Genomic DNA, 17873 nt, shown 5'->3' with positions numbered 1-17873 from the left:
CCTGCCTCACTCTGCTCAGTCAGTAGATCCCAGGAAGTATTTCGCACCAAGGACAAAGAAGCCTCAGGAAGGGGACTGACACTTAGCAGTCGTGTGGATCAGAGCTTGAATATTTTCATGTAGGCCATAAAGTAAATGTGATCTCATTTTAAGAATTGTGCGTAGTAATACCAGAGAACTCAGAGGCTCTTTACAGAGAGATGTAGACATTAATACGCTTATTTATATAGATGTGTTATATAACAGGGTGTTCCTTTCTTTAGGCTTCCCTGATGGCTCAGCAGTAAAGAATCCGCCTGTACTGCAGGAGATGCAGGTTCGATCCCTGGGTTGTGAAGATCCCCTGGAGGAGGGCATGGCCACCCACTCCAGTATTCTTGCCTGGAGAATACCATGGACAGAGGAGCCTGGCAGGCTACAGTCCATAGGGTCACAAAGAGTCAGACACAACTGAAGTGACTTAGCACACACACACGTCCCACTCTTGAAGAGAGAGGTTGCCATTGAAAAGTCAGCAGAAAATATTACCAATAAGAAATTGGTAATCTTGGCCACCTTACTTCCCACTCTGTTCTGCTGTACCTTTCTAATGTACCTTCTGAAGGTACTGCCCCCCCCCTCTTTTTTTTTTAAGCCTGATGGTAAAGAAATCAAATCATCTTGGACCAAACTTTGCTCTGGAAAGTGCTGAGTGTTCTGCCCTGAACATAGTAGAGTGGTCATTTCCAGTTACATAAACATAAAGCAAGTAGGCACCAACTATTCAGGGAGCAGGACATTGTTATCAGCATAAGTTACCAAAAAATCTAAGTTAACACAGCATTAAATACCTAAGGTTGTTTGTTGTTTTTACTTAAAAAGACCATAGATGGTATTGCAGGATTAATACAGCAGTTTCACAAAGCTGCGGGAGAACCAGGCTTCTCCCAACCTCCCCTTCCACCCTAGCATGTGGCCCAGCCCTCGTTCCTCATGGTCCAAGGCAGCTGCTTGAGCTCCAGGCATTACAGCCAGAAGAAACGGAGAAAGAGGCATAGCACTTTGCTTTAAGGAGAGTTCCCAAAAGTTAACTTGGCATTTCTGTTTACATCCCTTCAGCCAGAATTAGCCAAACACAGTTCCAAAGGAGGCTGGAGGATGCCGTCTGGGTCTGGGTGGCCATGTAGGGGCTTCTGTTAGCAAACAGCATGGGGAGGTACAGAAGTGGGCTATGACCATGTCAGCCTGCAAAGTATAAGGATGCGTTGTGGGTTTTGCTTGTTTGTTTTGGGGGGTTTTTTGCTTGATAAAGTTCAGAAAATTCCCCTAAGCCTCTTGGAACTGGAATATTTCTAGGGTGGATGCAACCATGGGACCTCTTCCTCTTCAGAGGGACTAAGAGCACCTTCTCCCTGACCCCTAAGCCCTTCACTCTCCCCTTTCTTTTCCCTTTCTTGCAGATTTCATGCCTGAGTTTTTGTTGTCGTTTACTAACCTGACATTTAAATTAGATCTCGTTCCCTTAGCAAGATGTTCAAAATGTTTCTGGACTTATGGAAAATGTAGCTGTCAAACATTCATTCCATAAATAACACTGTTCATTGCTCACCTACTATGTCCCAACCCCAGTGCCAGGTACTGAGTGGTGAACAGAATTTCCATGACCCCTCTTTTTAGCAAATTAATGTAGTCACAGCACTATCCACAGAAATATAATACAAACAACATATGCTCCCATTTTCTAGTATCCACATTTCTTTTAAATGGTGAACTTAATTTTAGTAATCTTTTAATTAATTCAACATATCTACAATATACCAATATGTGACCAATATAAAAATCATGGATGAGATATTTTACACTCCATATACTAAGTTTTTAAAATCCAGTGTATGTTTTAAGAGTACAACAAGTTTCAGGTTCTCAGCAGCCAGATGTGGCTAGGATATACTAGATTCAGTCCAAAAACCACAGTCTGGGGAATTCCCTGGGGGTGGGGGGTCCAGTGGTTAGGACTCTCCACTTTCACTGCTGAGGAGCCAGGTTCAAACCCTGGTTGGGGAACTGAGATCTCACAAGCCACACAGCCAAAAATTTTTTAAAAAGAAAAAGAAAAGCATAGTCTAAAGAGGCAGTAAACAAATGGACAATTACAAATGGCACTAAGAATCAAGGAGACAGCTGCAGTGAGAAGGAAGGGGCAGCCTCTGTGAGCAGGGCCCGAGCTGATGCCTGAAGGATGAGCAGAGCAAGGGGAAGGGTCCTCCAGGCAGGAGGGCTTATGGAAGGAGGGAACTGGTCCCTGGAGAGCTGCTGGCGGGAGACCAGCCCCATGCTCTGCTGGAGATCTGACCTGGGAGTGAGCCGAGGCCGGGCCCCCAAGGATGCCCACAGTCTCCTGTCCATCCTGAAGCTGCCCACTCAGCTCCTCCATTCACTGTCCAAGGAACTTTCAGTGAACATCTCACAAGGCTTACACTGGCCCCAAATAATTTTCTGTTGCCTCTGAACCTGGCCCCAAACCCAAGACCTATTTAAAGGTGGATAACCTGTACTCAAGGAAGTCAGAGCCTAGCGCTGAAAGCCCCCTTCTTGCTGCCTCAGGAAGCTCGCTGGCACAGAGTACACACTTTGTATACCCTGTGTGCACTCGGACCTGTGCTTCCAAACTTCTTTATTCCCTGGAGGGGGGATGGCATCCAGGGGAAGCCAGGAGTTAGAAGAATCACCCCGCCATGCCCTTCCTCTGCACCACCACCAGAGCACAGGCCGTCACATACACCGGAGCTTGACAGAAGTAAGCAAAACCAGACTTCCTGGATCGACTCCAGCAGTCTCCCAGGTGCTCAAGACAAGCAGTATCTTCAGCCTTTTGTAACAGAGTGCTCAGTGTAGACACATTTGCAGATTTGCCGATAAATCCATGGGTCCAGCAGAAACAGTCCTGGACTTTCCAAGACTCAAACTGTCGCCCTCACTCTGCCTGCCATCAGCAGCACTGCCTTAGGCACCCTGCCTCCTGCTTTTGGTCTCAGTTTCCCAGTCTGTACAGATTAAACCCTCAGCCATGCCCGTCTGCTATAATGCTTCTTATGAGGCATCCAGGAAGCTGGAAGACTAAACCGTTAGCCATGCTGCCAGACACTGAAAGGAGCCAGTCACTGCTGATGGAGCCTCCAATCTCCACCAGTTCTCATGCCTCACTCTCATCCCTTGGGGGAATGGTCCCAAGACCACTGTCCCAAAAGCTGAGTTCCAGGGGTCCTGGCCCTTGTGGCAGGGTATGCCACTGCTTATCCTGGCACTCCTGAGCCCCCTTCCCTAATACTGCACTTAAACCACCCTTTAGCCTACAGAGTTCATTCTTTTATCTCCCCCAGCAGAATTTAAGTTCCAGAGGGACAGGTATTTGTTTTACTCACTGCTGTAACCTCAATGCTTAGCACTGGCAGGTACTAAAGGCTTTAAAAATATTATCTCGAGTGAAGGAGCGGATTCCACCTGGAACCCCCCTCTCAGCAGCTGGAATCTAGGAGTGAGGGCCTTGGAGCCCAGCAGGCGTGGATTTGAATCCCTGCCCCATCACTTTCCAGCTTCCTCACAGCTAGCCACCCCCAGTCCTGAGCCCCAGCCCCATCGAGGGTCTCCTGCTGGCTGCTGGATCTGATCAAGGACTGCAGGAGCCTGACTGCCGCTTGTCCTCGCACTGCTTCCCAAAGGCTCAATTCCACCTTTGCCCAGAGAGGCCCCCTCACGGGGCTAGAACCAGGGGTGAGGGGCCCCGACCACTGCCGCTTCCCCTCCTCCCATTTCTGCCTGCAGGCTCGGGCCCCAACCCTGGCCCCAAACATAAGAGCCAGAGCCAAATGCTTCTAGCATATACCACCGTGGGTGATTTATTTAAGGGTCTCCAAATAATCACTTAAGTGTCACCATGGCAACCTGGAGAGTTGCCATGGAGATCGGAGCAGGAAACGTCCCCATGGAGACCCCTGGGAGACTCTCTAGGAAATCATTACCAGGTGGATGGGGCTTGGGAAGGGGGAGCTGGACAAAGAAGGGAGCCCCACGGTTCTGTGTGCTGGCAGGCGGAGGGGGTGAAGGGGCAGAGTGGGAAAGACCAGCTTAAAAAGGCAGGCAAGTTAATGATCTCCACCAAGACTAGGGGCCATGTGATAAATAACTTCTGTTGTGTGCACAGAATATATCTGAAGGAAAAGACAGGAAACTAGTAAAATTGGTGGCCCTCCAGAAGGGAGTAGAGGAGAGAAATTTTTCACCGTATGTTCCTTTGTATACTATTTGAATTTCTTTTATCAGAGGTATGTAGGTATTAAATATTCCAAAATTATTAAAGTTATTTACAAAGCATTTACTACGTTAGATGTTTTACATCCTCAAAGCAGCACCATAAGGTAGGTATTATGTCTGTTACACAGATGGGGAAATGGTGGTTCAGAAAGGCCCACAGCCACACAGATGAGTGGGAATCAAACCCAGGGTTCTCCAGCACCCCTCAGCGAGTCTGGATTCTCTCATCTGCCAATGCCACACTGAGCATTTTAGGTAACCTTGGCCCCTGGAGCTCAATTTCCTCACCTATAAAATAGCTTGGCACTTTGGACAGGATGACAGGTAAACCACCAGGGAAACCCTAAGATCCCTCCACACACCCATTAAGATGGCTACAATCTAAAATGGTAACAAGTGTTTGCGAAGCTGAGACATTCATGCACTGCTGGTGGGGAAATCAGAAACTTCATACACAGCTGTAAAATGGTTCAGCTGTGTCTGAGCTGCTACAGCAAAACCCCACAGACTGTGTGGCTTAAGCTATGGACAGTCATCTCTCAGTTTTGGACAGTGACCGAATTATTTTCTTGGGCTCCAAAATCACTGCAGATGGTGACTGCATCCATGAAATTAAAAGACGCTTGCTCCTCGGAAGGAAAGTTATGACCAATCTAGACAGCATATTAAAAAGCAGAGACATCACTTTGCCGACTAAGGTCCGTCTAGTCAAAGCTATGGTTTTTACAGTAGTCATGTATGTATGTATGTGAGATTTGGACCATAAAGAAAGCTGATTGCCAAAGAATTGATGCTTTTAAAAAAAATTTTATTTATGTATTTTTATTTGTTAATGTTACATTATTTATTTATTGGCCACACAGCACGGTATGTGGGATCTTAGTTCCCTGACCAGGAATGGAACCCATGCCTCCTGCAGCGGAAGCACAGAGTCTTAACTACTTAACCACTAGGAAAGTCCCAGAATTGATGCTTTTGAACTGTGGTGTTGGAGAAGACTCTTGAGAGTCCCTGGACTGGAAGGAGATCAAACCAGTCAATCCTAAAGGAAATCAGTCCTGAATATTCATTGGAAGGACTGATGCTGAAGCTGAAACTCCAATACTTTGGCCACCTGATATGAAGAACTGACTCGTTGGAAAAGATCCAGATGCTGGGAAAGACTGAAGGCAAGAGGAGAAGGGGACAACAGAGGATGAGATGGTTAGATGGCATCACCAATGTGATGGACATGAGTTTGAGCAAGCTCTGGGAGTTGGTGATGGACAGGGAAGCCTGGCTTGCTGCAGTCCATGGGGTCGCAGAGTCAGACACAACTGAGCAACTGAATTGAAGTCCTAGATGAAGTAGGTCCTAGCCTGCTTGGTTCCTCATGAGGGTCATCTTGCTAACATGCAGATAGCTAGTTTCTTGCTGGATCCAGGGTGGAGAGAGAAAGCTCTGCTGTCTATTCTTCTTAAAAGGACACTAATCCCATCATGTGGCCTCCACCCTCATGACCTCATCTAAACCTAATTATGTCCCCAAAGCTGTACCTTCTCATGCCATCACATTGGAGGTTAAGGCTTCACCTATGAATTAAAGCTAAAGGGGCAGGCAAACACTTAGTCTATAATAAGCTACTTTGGAAAAATAGTCTGGTAGTTGCACAAAAGGTTAAACACAGGTTTACCACATGAAGCAGCAATGCCACTCCTAGGTATGTCCCCAAGAGAATGCAAAAACATTTTAACACAAAAGCTTGTACATGAATGCTCACAGCAGCATTATCCATAGCTGATATATTCAGCCACAAAAATGAATGAAGTATCTACAGTAGAAACTAACACAACATTTGTAAAACAACTATACTCCAATAAAAATTAATTAAAAATTGTAAAAAAAAAAAAAATGAATGAAGTACTGACACATGCTACAATGGGAATGATCCTCAAAAACACTCTACTTCATGAAAGAAGCCTCTGACAAAGGACCACACGTGACCAATGACTGTTTAGAATAGGGAAATCTATAAAGACAGAAAGTAGATCAGTAGTTGCCTGGAGCTGGGTGGATAGGAAGATTGGATGGTGACTGTTAATGAGTATGAGGTTTCTTTTGGGGGTAAATGTTCTAAAATCGATTGTGGTGACTGATGCACAGCTCTGAATATTCTGCGTACATGCTCAGTTGCTTCAGTCGTTTCTGACTCTTTGTAACCCTATGAACTGTTGCCCACCAGGCTGCTCTGTCCATGGGATTATCACGGCAAGAATACTGGAGTGGGTCGCCATGCTTTCCTCCAAGGGACCTTCTTGACCCAGGGATCGAACCCTTGTCTCTTACAGCTCCTGCATGGGCAGGTGGATTTTTTACCACTGGCACTGTCTTCTAAAAGCCACTAAACTGTTTACTTTAAATGGGTAAATTGTACGGTGTGTGAATGATATCTCAATAAAGCTATTTTTAAAAGAGTGAGGGAATTCCCGGGAGATCCAGTTGTTGGGATTCTGAGCTCTCACTGCCAAGGACCTGGTCAGGAAACTAAGATCTCGTAAGCCACGTGGTGCAGCCAAAAACAAACAAACAAAAAGGAATAGAGAGTGAGAGGGAACGTACTCCCTCAAGGCTACACAGCCTTAGCAGCCCCTCTAAGACCTACCTCCCAGGCAGCCGCCTCCTACTCATTCTGTTCTCTATAAGGGCCTCCAGCAGGGCCTCTAAGGCTGCTTCCAAAATGAGCAGGTGCAAACTACTGAGGGTTTCCGATTGTGACCCCCACCCCCTGCCCCCAGCCACAGCAGCATTCTTTTTTTCTTTAATTGAAATATATATATATATATATTTGACTTACAATGTGTTCGTTTCAGGTGTACAACCTAGTGATTCAATATTTTATATATTATGTATCATGAAATGATCACAATACATCTAGTTCTCATCTGTTAGCATCAGAGCAGTATTCTTTAGTAAACTGGGCAGCCTCAAGATCTCATTTGGAGAAAGAGTTCCACTGCCAAAAAGAAAGAAAAGTAAAAGTTTGAAAGCCATCGACCAGAGACAGTATTAAGGAGGAAAGCAAAGCGATTAAGAACCTGAGCATGGGCCTTGTACGAAGCATCTCTTCTGATTCTGATGCTTTGACATCTTGGGGCCTTGCTGACCCTGGAGAGACTGTGCCTCCCAGAACTAGCCAGTTTGCACAGGTAGTCAAGGGCTCTCCAGTGAGCACGCCTTTTACATGCAAACCAGTCAATTCAGAGCCCATACCCCAAGCATTCTCTTCAAGTCCTTACAAAGCTCTCTCAGACTAGGCAGCTATTTCCCTGCCCTAATCAGTCCAGGGCCCAGGATCAGACAAGTAGAGGGCCCCATGCCCCAGAGCCCACTGAAATTTTTCAAACTAGTCAGTCTTATGCCTGCTTTCTGGTCTCACCTGTGCTCCTGCAGAGACCACAGTAAAGGCTCTTGCTCGTGTTCTCTCTCCCCTTCTGCCTCCTGACTGACCCCAGTGCATGCTGGTGTGACCCTGCATGGTGAGTAAAATACTATCGTTTCTTTCTTTCCTTGTTCTAAAGTGAGGTTGATACAGTATACTAACGCATATATATGGAATTTAGAAAGATGATAACAATAACCCTGTGTACAAGACAGCAAAAGAGACACTGATGTATAGAACAGTCTTATGGACTCTGTGGGAGAGGGAGAGAGTGGGACGATTTGGGAGAATGGCATTGAAACATGTAAAATATCATGTATGAAACGAGTTGCCAGTTCAGGTTCGATGCACGATACTGGATGCTTGGGGGGATAGCCCAGGGGGATGGTGTGGGGAGGGAGGAGGGAGGAGGGTTCAGGGTGGGGAACACATGTATACCTGTGGCGGATTCATTTTGATGTTTGGCAAAACTAATACAGTTATGTAAAGTTTAAAAATAAAATAAAAATAAATAAAGTGAGGTTGAACTGACATATAACATTATATTAATTTCAGTTGTATAACATAATGATTCAGTATTTGCATATAGACTGCCCTCCATATCTAAGGGTTCAGCATCCATGGATTCAACCAACCATGGACAAAAATATTCAAACATACACACACACACACAAAATTCTAGAAAGGTCCAAAAAGCAGAACTTGAATTTGTTGAACCAACAATTATTTACATTGTATTTAGAACTATTTACATTGTGTTTACACTGAATTAGATATTATAAATAATCTGGAGATGATTTAAAGTATATGGGAGGATGTGCATAGGTTATATGCAAATACTACACCATCTTATATAAGGGACTTGACCCAGATATTCTCAGAGGTCCTGGAGCCAATCCAGAGAAAATACCAACAGATGACTATGAGTGCAAAATGATCATCACAGTAAGTCTAGTTAATGCGTGTCACCATAAAGAATAACCAAAAAAATTTTTTTTTCTTGTGATGAGGATTTTTTTTCTTTTGTGATGAGGATTTTTAAGATCTATTTTCTTAGTAACTTTTTTTTTTTTTGCTGAAACCCACGGCTTGTGAGATCTTAATTCCTTGACCAGGGATGGGACCTTGGGCCCCCAGCAGTGGAAGAAGCATGGAGTCCTAACCACTGGACCACCAGGGAATTCCCTCTTAACAATTTTTAAATACGCAGTGCAATATTAAGAATAGTCAACATGCTGTACACATACTATCTTCTCAATGACGATCATCTCCTGATCTGCTGGCCTCATCGTATCTAAATAAGGTCTACAATTTTTTAAAGCAGACCTCAACAGTTTAAAAATAAAATAAAGCAGGCTTCATTCTGCTCTGAGCTTGCCTTGGCTCCTATGACCTCAGGCAAACTCCTTCACCTCCATGCTTCACTTTCTTCAGCCATAAACCTGGTTACCCAGTTACCCGCTGAGCCTGCCTAAGGGCCCTCATATATTATCATGTTGTATATATATAACTGGCTGTGGCTTGCACGGGGGGGCTGTGCCAAAGGCGAAAGTGGACACTCCCATCCAGACCCTGCTCTGCTTGCCGAGATATGGATCTGCCAGGAGGAATGAACATCTCATCCTACTTTTTGAAAAGACCCAAATGGGTCACCAATGGTCCTGGCCCACCTCCTGGGGCTGCCATCAGGATGAAAAGGGGAAGAGTGGTGGAGTACCTAGGACCGCACCTGGCGCTGCAGAAACAGTGTCACTGGGGTCCCTGGAAGGCAGGAGGGGGCTCCATCTACTGTGACGACATGAAGGAAGGCTTCCGTTGTTTCTTTTAGGGATGGGGACTGTAGGCATACCTCAAGCTGATTTTATTTGCCTCAAAGGAAGATGACCTGAATTAACACCCAGGCTATGAATGAACAGATATCTGTACGATTTGTATGATCACATTCATAGCAGCTTTATTCCCATTAACTAAGTGGAAGGAACCCAAGTGCCCACTGATGGATGAATGGATAAAGCTGTGGTGTATCTATACAATGCAATACTACTCATCTCTAAAAAGAATGAAATCTTGCCATTTTCAAAAACACGGAAGAACCTAGAGGGTATTATGCTAAGTAAAATAAGTCAAAGAAAGACAAATACTGGACTTCCCTGGTGGTCCAGTGATTAAGAATCCACCTGCAAATGCAAGGGACACAGGTTCAATCCCAGGCCGGGAAGATCCCACATGCTGTAGGGCAGCTGGGCTCAGTGCCACAACTACTGAGCCTGCGCTCCAGAGGCTGAGTCCCAGCTACTGAAGCCTGTGCCCCTCTAGCCCGTGCTCCACAACAAAGAGTATTCCCTGCTCACTGCAGCTAGAGAAAGCCCGCACGCAGCACAAAGACCCAGCACAGCCAGGAATAAACAAACAAAAAGAGAGAAAGACAAATATTATATGATTTCAACACAGTCAAAAATAAAAAGAAAGACAAATCCTGTATGCTTTCACATATAAATGGACTCTAAAAACAGAAACAAATGAACAAGTGTAACCAAACAGGAATGGAATCACAGATTCAGAGAACCAATAGGTGACTGCCAGAGAAGAAGGGATACAGGAGAGAAACAGGTGAGGAAAACGAAGAGACGTAAATTTCTAGTTACAAAATACATGAGTCATGCGGTATGAAGTATACAGAGTAGAAAATACAGTCAATAACAATGTTAGCACTTTGTATGGCGACAGAGGACAATTAGACTTATCATGGTGATCATTTTGAAATGTATAGAAATCTGGAATCACATTGTAGGTCAATTATATTCAAAAACAAGCAAACTCATACAGAACGAGATCGGATTTGTGGTTATCATAGGCAGAAGGTAGGAGCGGAGGGACTTGGTGGTCAAAAGATACAAACTTCTAGTTATTAGATAAATAAGTATTAGGGATGTAATGTACAACATAACTCTAATCAACACTGCTGTATGCTATATATGAAAGTTATTAAGAGTAAATCCTGAGTTCTCATCACAAGGCAAAAACTATTTCTTTAATTTTGTGTCCGTATGAGATGAAGGACATTTACTAAGTTTATAGAGGTAATCATTTCATCATTTCAAGTCAAATCATTATTCTGTCCACCTTGAACTTAAACAGTGCTGTATGTCAATTAAATCAATAAAATGGGAAGAAAAAAAAGAAAGAAAAAAGGAAGGAAATTTTGACATATTCTACAACAGAGGTGAACATTGAGAAGATTATACTACGTGAAAAGAGTTGCAATAAGACAATACTGTATGATTTTCACTTACAGGATGTACCTGCTGCTGCTGCTGCTGCTAAGTCGCTTCAGTCGTGTCCAACTCTGTGCGACCCCATAGATGGCAGCCCACCAGGCTCTGGCGTTCCTGGGATTCTCCAGGCAAGAACACTGGAGTGGGTTGCCATTGCCTTCTCCAATGCATGAAAATGAAAAGTGAAAGTGAAGTCGCTCAGTCGTGTCCGACTCTTTGCGACCCCATGGACTGCAGCCTACCAGGCTCCTCCATCCATGGGATTTTCCAGGCAAGAGTACTGGAGTGGGTTGCCATTGCCTACTCCAACAGGATGTACCTGCTGCTGCTGCTGCTGCTGCTAAGTCGCTTCAGTCGTGTCCGACTCTGTGCGACCCCATAGACGGCAGCCCACCAGGCTCCCCCTGTCCCTGGGATTCTCCAGGCAAGAACACTGGAGTGGGTTGCCATTTCCTTCTCCAATGCATGAAAGTGAAAATGAAAGTGAAGTTGCTCGGTTGTGTCCAACTCTTCGCAACCCCATGGACTGCAGCCTACCAGGCTCCTCCGTCCATGGGATTTTCTAGGCAAAAGTACTGGAGTGGGGTGCCATTGCCTTCTCCGAGAGCAGTCAAATTCAGAGACAGCAGATGTGGTTGTCAGGGCTTGAGGAGAGGCGGGAATGCAGAGTTATTGTCTAAAGGATGCAGTTTCAGTTTTGCAAGATGAAAAAGTTGTGGAGATCGACTGTTCAACAAAGAGAATGTACTGAATGCCACTGAAATATACCCTTAAAAATGGTAAATTTATGTTATGTATATTTTATCACAAGTTTTTTGAAAGTACAGCCAAGTCGTACTTCCCAACAAATGCATGCATGAGGCAATAATTACTGTTCACCACCTTGTCCTATAGCAAAACTGCTCAAGGCAGTGGGAAGTGATCTTTAAACTGTTTCCACACTGCTGAGGTCACAACACTTGTTTAGACTCCCTTGGGACTGGCAGGCTGAGCACTCTGTGACGTGGGTGAGATGCTTTGCCCACACCAGCGATTATACTTTAATTACATACACACACACACCCCCCCCCACACACACGTACAGGTGCATTTGCTAATAGGACAGTAGAAAATTATATCTATTTTAACTGGGATTTCTTTGTCTTCTCCCAAGACTCAACTTTTTATTGACCATTTGTTTTCATTTTTCACAAGCTGCTTGTTCTTAATGACACAGGATTGTCCAGGAGAGCAGGTGGGAGCACTTTTTTCCTAATCCCATTGGTGTTTCAAACATCATTGCCCTAGTTTTGATAACTTCCTTTGCCTTTGGCATCAGGTTTACTAACCAGAGTTCCTGGTAACAAGAAACAGAAACCAAATCCTGCCAATGACGTGGAAGAGTTTTGTTTTGTCTTTGGAAACATATCAGGCAGCTTAGAGAATCATGGTGAAGACTGGAAGCCCACAATGAGAAAATGGGCAAAACCCAAGGGTGAATGGTGACAGAGAGCCAGTTGGATCTGGTAGGGACCCGAGGCACTGTGCCAGTGGGCCTGGTGCTGTCTTAGTCCCTGCTGCCAAAATAAGGCTCTCCGTTCTCTTTACAGGAGCATGCGGCTGGTCGTGATGCCAGCAGGGACCAGGGCACAGAGGTAGTGAGGGGCGGTTATTTCTGTCCTGGGGAATGGGAGTCAATGGGAGGCCCTCACTCAATGGAGAAAGGGGGGATTTAGATGCTGGGCTGTTGAAAAGGTGATGCCCACCAAGTACTTAACAGTGTACAAACCATCATATCCATAAAAATAGTGATCAGTGGTCACCATTTTCTTTAGTTTTGCCATGTATGCAACACCCTGCTGAACCTATTCAGTGCTATGACTGTTAATGCGTACAATGATCCCCTGAGGTTGGTATTACTCTTGCTGTTTTGTAAATGAGAAAGCCAAGTTCTAGCAAAAACTACAACAGAGAAAATGGAGTGGAGGAAATGATCAAAGAAATCCTTGAAGAAAATTTTCCAGGGACTTCCCTAGTGGTCCAGTGATTAAGAATCCACCTTCCAGTGCAGGAGATGTGGGTTCAATCCCTGGTCAGGGAACTAAGATCCTATGTGCCACAGAGCAGCTAACCTGAGAAGCACAACGAAAGATCCTGGGCGCCGCAACTAAAACCCAACACAGACAAAAATAAATAAACAAATAAATATTTTTAAACTTTTTTTCCCAAAACTGAAGGACATGCATTTCCAGATTAAAAGGGCCCATTGAGTACCTGATGCAATGAATGAAAATAGACAACCCATATCAAGACAAATCATTATGATTCAGAACACAGAAAACAAAGAGATCTCACCAAAGGAACGGAGGATCAGGTCAGAAATTAGAATGACTTGAACAGTCTCAACAGAAGCACTGAAAGTGAGAAGACCCTTCAGCAATGCTTTCAAAAGTCTGCAGGAAAATTACTCACAACTTAAAATTTTATATCCAACCAAACTATCAATCAAGTTTGAAATTTTTTATTAAAAAAAAAGACATTTCCTGTGATTGAAATGCTGTTAAATGATCAGAGAAAAAATTGTTTTCATGTACTCAAGAGGCTATTGGAAGATATGTTTCACCAAAATAAGTTCGTAAAGCAAGAAAAAGACAGCAGGAAGCAGGAATCTAACTCAGAAGATGTTAGTGAAGAAAGATGGCTACATTAAAATAGTACAACAGGCCCAGGCGACACCTAGCCTAAATCGGATTAGGTCAGGAAGCTCCAGGAGAGATTGCTTCAAGAAAATGAAACTGGTAGAACATCATCTCAGAGAAGGCAATGGCACCCCACTCCAGTATTGTTGCCTGGAAAATCGCATGGATAGAGGAGCCTGGTAGGCTGCAGTCCATGGGGTCGCGAAGAGTCGGACACGACTGAGAGACTTCACTTTCACTTTTCACTTTCATGCATTGGAAGAGGTAATGGCAACCCACTCCAGTGTTCTTGCCTGGAGAATCCCAGGGACGGCAGAGCCTGGTGGGCTGCCATCTATGGGGTCGCACAGAGTCGGCCACGACTGAAGCAACTTAGCAGCAGCAGCAGAACATCATCTAAAGGTAATGAGGGGAGATTTCAGGAACTGGAAGAGTTTGGCATTGTGTACAAAGAAAACTAAGTGAATCGGGGTGGGGGGACGATTAGTAACTCCAGGGAAAATAAAAGCTTATGCATGAAAAGAGAAGTAATCATAATCCATGCCATGGCTTTTAGCATAAACACATGGGAATAGTGTTCACCAAATGGTAATAATATAAACACCAACTGTTGTTCTAGTCAAATCATTATACAGTTATATTGGGAGGATGGATGCCAGGAAGGGAGAGTGGGTTATTGGAGTGGAGAAGACAATAATAAATAGTGCCTAAAGCTGAAAAATCGTTGAAGTAGTAATAAAACAATATTATTTAGGAAATTATGGCAAATGCCTAAAGAATGAGTCATAGAAATTGAAGGAGAGCGCTCATGAGGGAGAGAGCTTTTTCATAAGTTTTGCACCATGATTTGCCTCTTGGAGCGATGTGAATGAATAACTTTAATGAAAATTAAAACTATGCTCTGATTTCTATCTTAGGATATACAAGCTGAGGCAGGCAGACACAGGAAACAGTGCAAAAGAGATACAGACATAGAACCCAGGATCCTAAAAGAAAACTTTCGTTGTAGACAGGGGAAGAAATGGTACACACAGGTAAGAGGAACAGCTGTACTTCCAGAAACAGGCTGGCTCAAGCTAACCATTGTGACCTCCAGGAAACTGGCACATAGAAGACCACCTTTGAACTTGACCTTCCAGGAGGCAGCCCTGTTCTCCAGGGCAGGCACCGTGGGATGGAGGTCCCTGGAATGCAAAAGCAGTCGTGACTCCCTACCCTTTCCTCTGCTCCTCTCCATCGTCTGCCCCTTCCTCCAGCAGCCCCTGTTCAGGGCCCCTCAGGAACCCTGCCAGGAGGTGACAAGTCTGTGCTCAGACTTGCAGAGATCAAATTGGCTTCAGGGATTAGGATGCTCCTCAGAGCCAGCAGACAAACCTGGCTCGGATTTGCACCCCACTCCTGCCCCCCACATCCTCTATCCCCAGTCCTGGTCATGTTTGCAGTATCTAGGCAGATAGCCCAGCCACCCCACCTGTGCAGCTTCCCCAGACATTCCACGCCCAGACAGTGGTGCCGGGAGTGAAGCTGCAGAGAAAGGGAAGGAATTAGGGGAGAATTAAGGTGAGGAAGTGACTCAGCCCAGCATAAGCCTGCAGGCATCCGGAGGAGCTCTCACAAGGCAGTGTGGCCGCTTGTTTCGGCTTTCAAGTTGGCCTGGGAGCGTTGCTGAAATGTGACTCTCTCTGCTCCACTGAGCACAGAGGGTGGAGGGGAAAGTTGGCTGGGCTCCTGCTCCCCTCCTCCACTCTCAGAGCATCTCTGGTGGGACCAGCAGGGGAGAGTGGGAGGCAGGGATGGGCTTGGGGGTCCTTGGATTTGGCATGCCTGTGCGTTTCTTTCTCCTAGATTTGCTTGCTTTATGCAGAGTGGAGCCAGGTTGGAGAGGTCGCCCTAGGGACTGGCCACCTCTTGCTTACCCCTAAGGAGCTGCCCACCAAGGGGACTGAGGGTGGGTCATTGGCACCTGATAGGCAAGGACAAACCCCTTGGGGCTCAGAAGAAAGCCACTGTTCTGTAGAGGGTGTGCGGTCTCACGGTTAATTCAATTCAGATTCTTGACTATTTCTTCATGGAAAAAACCCTGGGAAACACAACTATCCCATCCATTTGTGGTGAAATCATTCAGTCACTCCACAAACATTCTGTATGCCAGAGTCAGGCTTATTTAGCGAGAATTTAAACACTAAACCACCTCGCACCCATTAGGATGGCTACTACTCAAAAAGCACGTCATCTATACAATTGACCCTTGAGCAACATGGATTTGAACTGCACAGGTCCACTTAGACACAAAACTGTCCAATAGTAAATACTACACTTAGTATCATGGTCCATGGTTGGATGAATCTAAGGGTTCGGAGGAACCTAAGGTATGGAGAGCTGACTATAAATTATACAAGGATTAATCCTGCCTTGTTCGTGGGTCACTTCGCTTCAATAAGAAAGCATAGAAAGAAAAACCCAGAAAATAACAAGTGGTGGTGAGGATGTGCAAACATGGGATCCCTTTTTCACTGATGGTGGGAATGGAAAATGATGTAGTCACTGCGGAAAACAGTATCATGGCTCCTCAAAACAGTACACAGAGAATTACCGTATGGTCCAGCAATTACCGTATGATTCTGCTTCCGGGTATACATCCAAAAGGATTGAAAGTGGTATCTCATGGGGGTATTTGTATGCCCATGTTCATAGCAACATTATTCACAATAATCAAGAGGTGGAAGCAACCCGAATGTCAGTGAACAGATGACTGGATAAACAAAATGTGGTAAATACATGCAGCAGAGTATTATCCAGGGTTATAAGGAGAGGCAATCCTGTCACATGCTACAACGTGGATGAATCCTGGGCACATTACACTAAGTAGAACAGGCCAATTACAAAGCGACAATATTGTATGATTCCACTCATATGATATCGTAGACCTAGAGTAGTCAGATTCACAGACATAGAAAGTAGAATGGGGGTTGCCGAGGGCAGAGGGAAGAGGGGATTGGGAGGCTGTTCTCTAATGTATGTAGAGTTTCAGTTTTGCAAGATGAAAAGGAGTTCTGGAGATTGCTTGCACACCAGTGTGAATATACTTAACACTACTGACCTGTATACTTAGAAGTGATTAAGAAGGGACTTCCCACTTCCCTAGTGGCGCACTAGATATAAGAATCTACCTGTCAATGCAAGGGACATGGGTTCCATCCCTGGGCCAGGAAGGTTGCACATGCCTGGTGCAACTAAGCCTGTGCGCCACAGCTACTGAGGCCCTGAGATGCCGCTGCAGTGAGAAGCCCACGTGCCACGAGGAAGAGTAGCCCCCACTGACTGCAACCAGCTGAAGCCTGTGCAAAGCAACGAAGACCCAACGCCATCAAAAATAAATAAATGAATGATTTTAAAAAAGGATTCAGGTGATAATTTTCATGTTACAGATATTTTAAGCATAATTAAAATAATTTGACTTTTTCTTTAGAAGAAACACAATTCCTCCCAGACACAACATTCCCAGATCTAGCTGGGCAGAGAGACAGGAGCAAGGCCACACAACACAACACCTGGGATATAATAGGTGCCCAGTGACGATTTGTTGAATACTTGGTGGAAAGGACTACAAACAAGAAGGGAGGTGTTACAGGGAAGCACAGAGAGGCATTTTGCTCAGGGGTGAAGAGGGGTGGGTTATGGAGAAAAGGTCATTTGAGCCGTATTCTCAAACAGTGGGTTTGACCAAACCAGAGAATTCTGGTTATCACATCAGTTTTAAGACTTTGGGGAAACTCCGTTTGAGCCTCAGTTTCCTCATGTGTAAAAAGGCAAAAATACCAACACCACAGAAGATTAAATGAGGGAATGTATGTCAATAGGCTAAGACTAACTGGCATATAATACACACTCACTTAACGGTAACTTCCAGTATCATTGTTGTTGTTATCGTCGTCATTATTATATTTTGGCCCATTTTTGACAATGTGTGTGTGCTCAGTTGCTCAGTCGTGTCCGACTCTTTGCGACCCCATGGACTCTAGCCCATCAGGCTCCTCTGTCCATGGGATTTTACAGGCAAGAATACTGGAGGAGTTAGTCATTCTCTTCTCAAGGGGATCTTCCCAACCCAGGGATCGAACCTGTGGCTCTTGTGTCTCCTGAATTGGCAGGCAGATTCTTTACCACTGTGCCACCTGAGAAGCCCATTTGGACAGTGGTAAGTTAAAGCTA

Source organism: Bubalus bubalis, chromosome 4 (assembly GCF_019923935.1).
Source record: "Bubalus bubalis isolate 160015118507 breed Murrah chromosome 4, NDDB_SH_1, whole genome shotgun sequence".
NCBI lineage: Eukaryota > Metazoa > Chordata > Mammalia > Artiodactyla > Bovidae > Bubalus > Bubalus bubalis.
The sequence above is the reverse complement of the archived record's forward strand: the minus strand, read 5'-3'. Positions refer to the sequence as shown.